At 35.2% G+C, this 7,181-nt stretch overlaps 1 long non-coding RNA gene across 1 annotated transcript; it reads right to left on the bottom strand.

Moving 5' to 3' along the window:
• Window positions 1–206: 206 nt before the first annotated feature.
• LOC140799617 (uncharacterized) lies at window positions 207–5,913 on the bottom strand. The gene is made up of 2 exons (XR_012111041.1): window positions 5,643–5,913; window positions 207–1,186 (listed from the first exon to the last, which is right to left on the bottom strand). It is a non-coding gene; the product is annotated as an uncharacterized lncRNA (long non-coding RNA).
• Between the last annotated feature and the right edge of the window lie 1,268 nt (window positions 5,914–7,181).

Raw genomic sequence — 7,181 nt, 5'->3', positions numbered from 1 at the left:
AGGGTTGGGTTGAGTTTAGTTGGTTAATTGGTTTGAGTTTGGTTTAGTATGTTAATTAGTTTGGGTTGGGTTTAGTTAGGTTGGATTAAGGGTATTTTTGTAATCTTATTAGTATAGTTAATTTAACCTAGGGGTTTGGTTAAATTTAACTAACAGATCTACGGTAGGGTGTTTTTTGCACATATTTGCTAAATCATAGGGCTTGATTTGTAAATAGTAAAAATATAGGATGTAAATACAAATTTCATTAAAAAGGCAATATGTTATATGCAAATTTTTCTAAAAGATAGATTGACTCGACTCAACCGACTTGACTACTTAACCATCGTGATCGGATTGTAATAATCCACTATGCTTCTAACACCTTGTCCTCAAGGTGACTAATACGTAAGCTAGTACTTTTGGCTCATGTCGTGCTCGTGGGCCTACTAGTCTACATGCAGGTTTGATTTAATTGGCTGATGCGAGTCCATCAGATCATTCCACTAGTTGTCCTTGTGCTTGTACTCAGGCTTGGGGTCATGCACATAAGTCTCAAACTGGTTAACGCGAGGTGGTCGAGCCAAATCGTTAAAATTTAGCATGCCTCGAGATATGTGTTGTAACGCCCCCGCCCGACACTGGCACGTGCACGCCCAACTCACACGACAGGATACCTCAAGTTGTTATCACGTACCACATATTTGAGAGGGTTAGAAAAGAAATAAAGATAGTCATGAGCAAAAGACTTAGTGAATAGATCTTACCCCGAATTAGTGATGCCAAACAAAGAGTAAATCATATACTGGATAATATGAATAAAAAATAGCATCATGTTATGAATGAGTATATGAATGTGTCTGCAATAACACATAGATGAAAAGTAGATAATATGCCATAACTGATAAAAGTCTATAATCCTCGACAATGAATAAACAAATCTCCATATCATACTATTATCATAGGTCTTAAGTCTTACATATGACACATGATGCATGCTGACCATGACCATGCTATGATATCAAATGTAACCATATATGATGTATATTGACCACTCAATAATCAATCAGATGATAATGAAATCATATGCATTTCTCAATATCCCAGCCATCAATGTCATCTCTGTATATCATCATACTAGACCACTATGCACAGTCAACACCCGGTATCCGATCTCAACATCCTGCTCGTAGGCTCAAAGCATACCCTGCCATACGTTAAAGGTATATCAAAATCCATCCAGATTGGGTATCCCACTAGTTAATAGAAATAATATGGGGTAGAACTATAAATATCTGATGTTGTGGCTGTCGTCGGAGGGTAACGGATGACTAAGGGTGGTCTTGGACGGTTGTAAGGTAGAGTGGCTATTGAGGGAATGTGGTGTCTAGATTTTAGAATCTTTGGAGTTCTACCGCTATGATCTACTCCTAAAAAGGTAAAGACAATCTAATGGCTACAATAAAATGATAAATGCAATAATAAAAGAAAATTTTAACTCAATTGTTTGGATGCTTAGATTCCTATACAAAGAGTCCTAGCTCCTCTATACATAGAGGTTGGATATAATGAGTGCTACTCAAATTAGTCCTAAAGACTTATACAATTCAAACTAGGACTTACTTTAAAGGCTTACATAATGTAATTGAATTTTGCCTTAGTGGCTTGTATTACTTAATTGAACTTATCTTAGTGGCTTACATGACAAGAGATAATTATGAATCAATAAAAAATAAATTGACTCGACTCAACCGACTCGACTAACTTAACCCATGTGGTCAAATCGTAATATAGTGGCTGCGGAAGGGACGATGAGATCTGAAGATGGGGATGGAAGGATTAATGGTAATGATGTTATGCGTAGGTAGGATATTATAGGGGAAAAAGAAGGAGAAATGGGTTGACCTTGCAAGACTAGAAGGATTGACAGTCAAGGAAGTAGGAGATGGCATCATTTGTAGCTTGAAGGAAGGAGAGAGAGTGAGAGAGAGAATGAGAAAGAAACTTAATAATCTTCTATGCCCTAGACTAGACCGCTCTCAATTTATTTAAAGGCTAGTTTAATTCAACAAAACATCCAAGCTAACCCTAATCAAACTAGTGTCGATATCATGTGTTTGAACAGCTCATAGAAGTGTTGAAACTTGTCAACAAGGCTTGCTCTCAATTTTGGGCATTCGAATGTCTAGCTGAGCCATTCAAATGCACAGAAAAATAATTATGACAATTAGGTTCAACCCAAAGAACCCAGTTCCTCTAGTGAGGTAATTCGATCAAGCCTGGATCACATTATACACATAATCAATAAAATAAAAATAAGATACTAAACAATATGCACCTTTTAGATCATCTATACATGATGCACTTAAAATTAACCATTAAACACTTTGCATGAAAAAATAACTTTTGCACATAACATGTGATTGTGTAAGTTATATAAAATATGTAATTCATAATTTATATTTCAAACCATATCTAGATCAATACAGTAATATGGTCTTATCCTCCGTGAGCATATTAAATCTACTTTAAAATGCACGGTGATGTATTGAGAATCAACATATTAATATTCCTTTGTGAAGCAAATCATGATACACCATATTATAATGTTTAGTCTTGAATCGCCATGGACTAAAAAGTATCCTTCGTCGTCCTTATCTACTCTCATGCTGAATAGATTAATGCGATCAAATAAAAAAAAAGAATTGTACTGGTGCAGAAAGTGACTAAATTAAATAAAGAATTGTATGAATTATGTTTTAATAGATCAACACCAAATAAAACTTATTAATTCAGTTTGAAAAAACGCCTAGACACACATATATATATTTAAACCCTAGGCAATGATATCACTCGTTTGCTTAAATAAAATCGGAAAAAATATTAAAAAATAAAAGCAAAGATGAATGCCAAGATTTTAACGTGGAAAAACTCAAAGGAGAAAAAAGCACGGATCCAAACTCGGATCAAAACTAATCACTAGAATAGTAGCAGTCATAAGACTGACTCATAAAACAACCCGTCGATCCAAACGACTTTATTCATCTTAGTCTTGCTTGTTAGAACTCACAATTCACTACTTCTCGTGATTGATATCCAATCTCAGTAGCCCTTGAGATTGATCTTTTGTCTAGATAACCCTTAAGACGAAAGATTAAGTTTTGTAGAAGAGTAGGATCATGTTGGTTGAAGAAATGATGTAGCCTCAAGAGTTGATCTTCAAATTGCTTCACCAACCACACTAGAGTTAGGGCATCACTATACTTATATAAGATCTCCAAGATAGAGCCAAATCCAAGTCTTATCCGAACTCACGAAAGTCCAAAAATTGTAAACTTCGTAGGTGCGTTCGAACGACCTAATTTGATCTCAAGTGCGTTCGAATGGGCCATGACTATGTTCGAACGTGCACAGAAATAGCACTTTCTGTCTGTGCGAACGCATATACCCGCGTTTGAATGCGCTTGTGAACGCGATGTTACTGTCTGTGCGAATGCATATGCTCGCGTTTGAACGCGCTTGTGAACGCGATGTTACTGTCAGTGCGAACGCATATGCTCGCGTTCAAACGCGCTTGTGAACGTGATGTTACTGTCTGTGTGAACGCGTACGCTCGCGTTCGAACGCACTTGTGAATGCTGCTCTTTGTCTGTGTGAATGCCCTGTGAACGCGGTGTGAACGCGATGTGAACTCATAAACTCTTCTCCAATAATTTTGTAATTCTTCAAAACAAATACTTTCTAGACTTGTATAAAAGCTCATATACATGTATAAATACACTTAGAATATTTTGTACACAATTGCCAATAATAAAAATCTAACACAGTTCTTTGCCTTATGATCCGAACAAAAACAATGTAGGAGATATAGTCAAAGATAAAATATGAGAGCATAAACAATTCTAAAATTTTACACATCCAGACTCTAATACCACATGTAAGATATTATTTGGATTTATACTTATATGAAATCTAAAACAGAGAAAAATATAAATTGTTCATCTTTGATATCCGGTTGATATCCAATAGCAGAGGCTAGATAAGTATTTCTCTCCCTTCCAACTAGCAGTTCTCAGTGAGATAATCAAATTAGGGTTATAGAGTGGAGAAGACCTAGCTTATTTATATTAAGCCTATTGGACTAGTCATTATGGGCTTGTAACAAGTGCTCATAAGCCCAATTGCATATTACATAATAATATGCTTTAATTACATGTCTCAAGATCAATTTGTTTAATCCGATTTTTCTAAATTCATATATCAATATTAATTGAAACCCGAAATTTATAAAACGCTTACAATACAATCCATGTACTTAATATACATGTACAAGGCACAAACTTAGGGTCAATTCATGTTTCTCCTCTTACTAAAATTGATATTTTAAAGTAAAGCTATCACAAACTTATTATACTTTATTCACAGAGACTTACCAAAGTTGCCATATTGGTTACCGTAATCGATGTTCTATTTGAACTCGATCTCCTACACCTCTATGTTACATCTTTTACTTAATTGCTACTAAAAATTGGTCAAATATCATAATCGCCACTATATATTTTTAAAAATACCGCAATTGCTATTGAAATGCAAATTTGCTCATATTAATTTATTGATTATTGATAGGCCTAAGATAATATTTGATCCAATCTGGTTCACATTACATATAAGATCTGTGCATTGCTTACAATTAAATGCATTGTGTTTATATAAATGTACGTATTAGGCATAAAAATACGTGAATTCTAAAATCAAAGTAGCCCTTGTTTGTAAATAATATATATTTTGATCCGTATTTACTAATGTGATTATAAAATGAAATTGTCTTGCAAATCATTCAATTGGATCTCAATCATAAAGTATGTTTGAAAATTAAAATCTAATTTTGTGTTGTTTTATAAATGAAATTCTTTGTATTTTTATCTTTCTACAAAGATTCTCTTCTCCTACTTTCTTTTTCTACGTGCACAAAGGGACCAGCTAGGGCATCTTTATTCAAAAGAAAAAAAATACATGGTGAATGCTCGATTTTTATTTTTACCAATCCCCTACCTAGACCAACCAAAAAAAAAAAAATAGTATTGCCATTTTATTTTCGTTTTTAAATTACTCATCAAAATACTATAGAAGATAGTCGTTATAGTGAAAACTTTTTATTGCCCTAAACAGTTAGCTGTTCTAAATTAATAGTAAGTATCTATACATATATGGAGAGAATGTAAAGTGCTTTCTTTCAAAGCTACATATTTAGACAAATCTACGTGCAGTGGCTTACTTTGTAGAAACCATAGTATTTTGATAAATAGTTTGAAAACTATAGTAGAGCGAAAATAAGTTTTGCCAAGAATAGCAGCTCTGTCAAAAAAAGAAGAAAAAAAAATCATGCAAACCACTTGTGAAAGACACACGATTAAGTGATGAGGTTTTGCAAGAAAAATCCAGAAAAGAGAGAAGGAGATCTGCAAATTAATCTGTTAAAAGAAGAGGTTTTCAAATTTTTGCTTTCTGGTTTCATAACAAAACTGAGCCTTGTTTGGCTTTTGTTTAATAAAGAAGAAAGAAAAGTTTTCCACAACACCACCAAAATATAGCTGATGTGTGCCAAAGAAAAATAAAAAACAATCAATTATATATAATTACTAGAGATATTCCCTGAAAATTACCAAAGGCAAGAACCTCATGAAGCCATCTACTCTCTTACAGCCTGTCCATGCATTCCCACAGCTATCCTGAACTCAGATCTACGGCCACTATTGTCGGCCGGCCGGGGGTATAACTTCGTTGCTCCAGTCGCCGCCCCCGCCCGGCGAACACATGCAACCACAGTTCAAGAAAGCTGTGGAAAGGGATGAAGAGGCTCATGCATTTCTTTCTCCTATCCAGGGGGAAGCAAAGTGAGATCTCTTTATAGCATTGGAGGAGGTATATATCTTTGTCATTAGCTCATTGTTTCTACACTACAGCCTGAAAAATATGTGGACCATGTACCTCTTGCACCGTACTGTTATAATATGTAGTAAGATTATTTGTTAGTTAAAGTAATAGCAGGTGGGAATCAGAAAATTACTACAATTTTTAGCGTGTTATTTGAAGAGAAAATTATACACGAAACTCTACTTTCTTTATATATTATGAAGCCTGCTTGCCTTACTGTTTAATTTATAGATTAAATATTTAATATAACCCGACCATCAAATTGGCAAGACAGGTGAAGGTTATTTCCACATAAAGTCCTGCATGCATCCACCCTTTCTGAGAGCTTCACGTTCATGATCTGCGCCAATAATAAGTAAATGACAGAAAATTTCAGGCAGCGGTCAGTCGGTAGCCAACCTGTGCAATGGATCATCAATCATAAGGAAATGACAAAATGAGATCCAAACTTTCGTAACTATTTGAATGCCAGTATTCCCTGTTGAGTTGGCCAATGAGAGATATAATTAAACGTTGATAAATTTTCACTACAGTGGCATTGCAAGCCATGCATGCAGGAGTAAAGCTACACTACTTTCTTCCTACATGGCACCACCTGTTTGTGTTAAAAAAAAAGAAAGCTAAACTGGTATATAAAATCAGCTGATCGTCTGCAGTCTTGACTGTATAAGGATGGATATACGTGAAGGTTCTTACAAGTTGGATATGTATGTAACATAGTTGAATATTTTAGTATCAATTAAGAATTGAAAAGAGTTACATAAGAAGCCCTAAAAATTAAATCTAATGGAGTTAAAAAAGAACAATTAAAGGGCCACTTCCTGGACCACCAAGTTGTCCGGCATTGGCCATGACGGCTTTCGCAGACAGACGGCTCCACCTCTCACATGCTGCATGCCCACCTGACCTTACAGGTATAACTGTTCACTGATCAGATGAATCCACATGACATATTGCCTCCATGATAAGGTTAGTGTGCCTGTTCCCTTTAGCTGATCAATTAGTACTGCTCACAAGAACTCGACAAACAACCGAAAGTGCCCGCATTTAGTTTGTCGGTGCGACAGCGCAAGGACTCCTGTCGATCTTCTCCTTCTCCTTCTACTCCTCTCTTCTTCTTCTTCTTCTTCTTCTTCTTCTTCTTCTTCTTCTTCTTCTTCTTCTTCTTCTTCTTCTTCTTCTTCTTCTTCTTCTTCTTCTTCTTCTTCTTCTTCTTCTTCTTCTTTTTCTTTTCCTCTTCTTCTTCTTCTTCTTCTTCTTTGTAGATG

The sequence above is a fragment of the Typha latifolia genome, chromosome 13 (genome assembly GCF_019914945.1).
Source record: "Typha latifolia isolate L0001 chromosome 13, TyphaL0001v2, whole genome shotgun sequence".
Lineage (NCBI taxonomy): Eukaryota > Viridiplantae > Streptophyta > Magnoliopsida > Poales > Typhaceae > Typha > Typha latifolia.
Note: the sequence above shows the minus strand (reverse complement) of the source record. Positions and strands in the feature narration are given on the sequence as shown.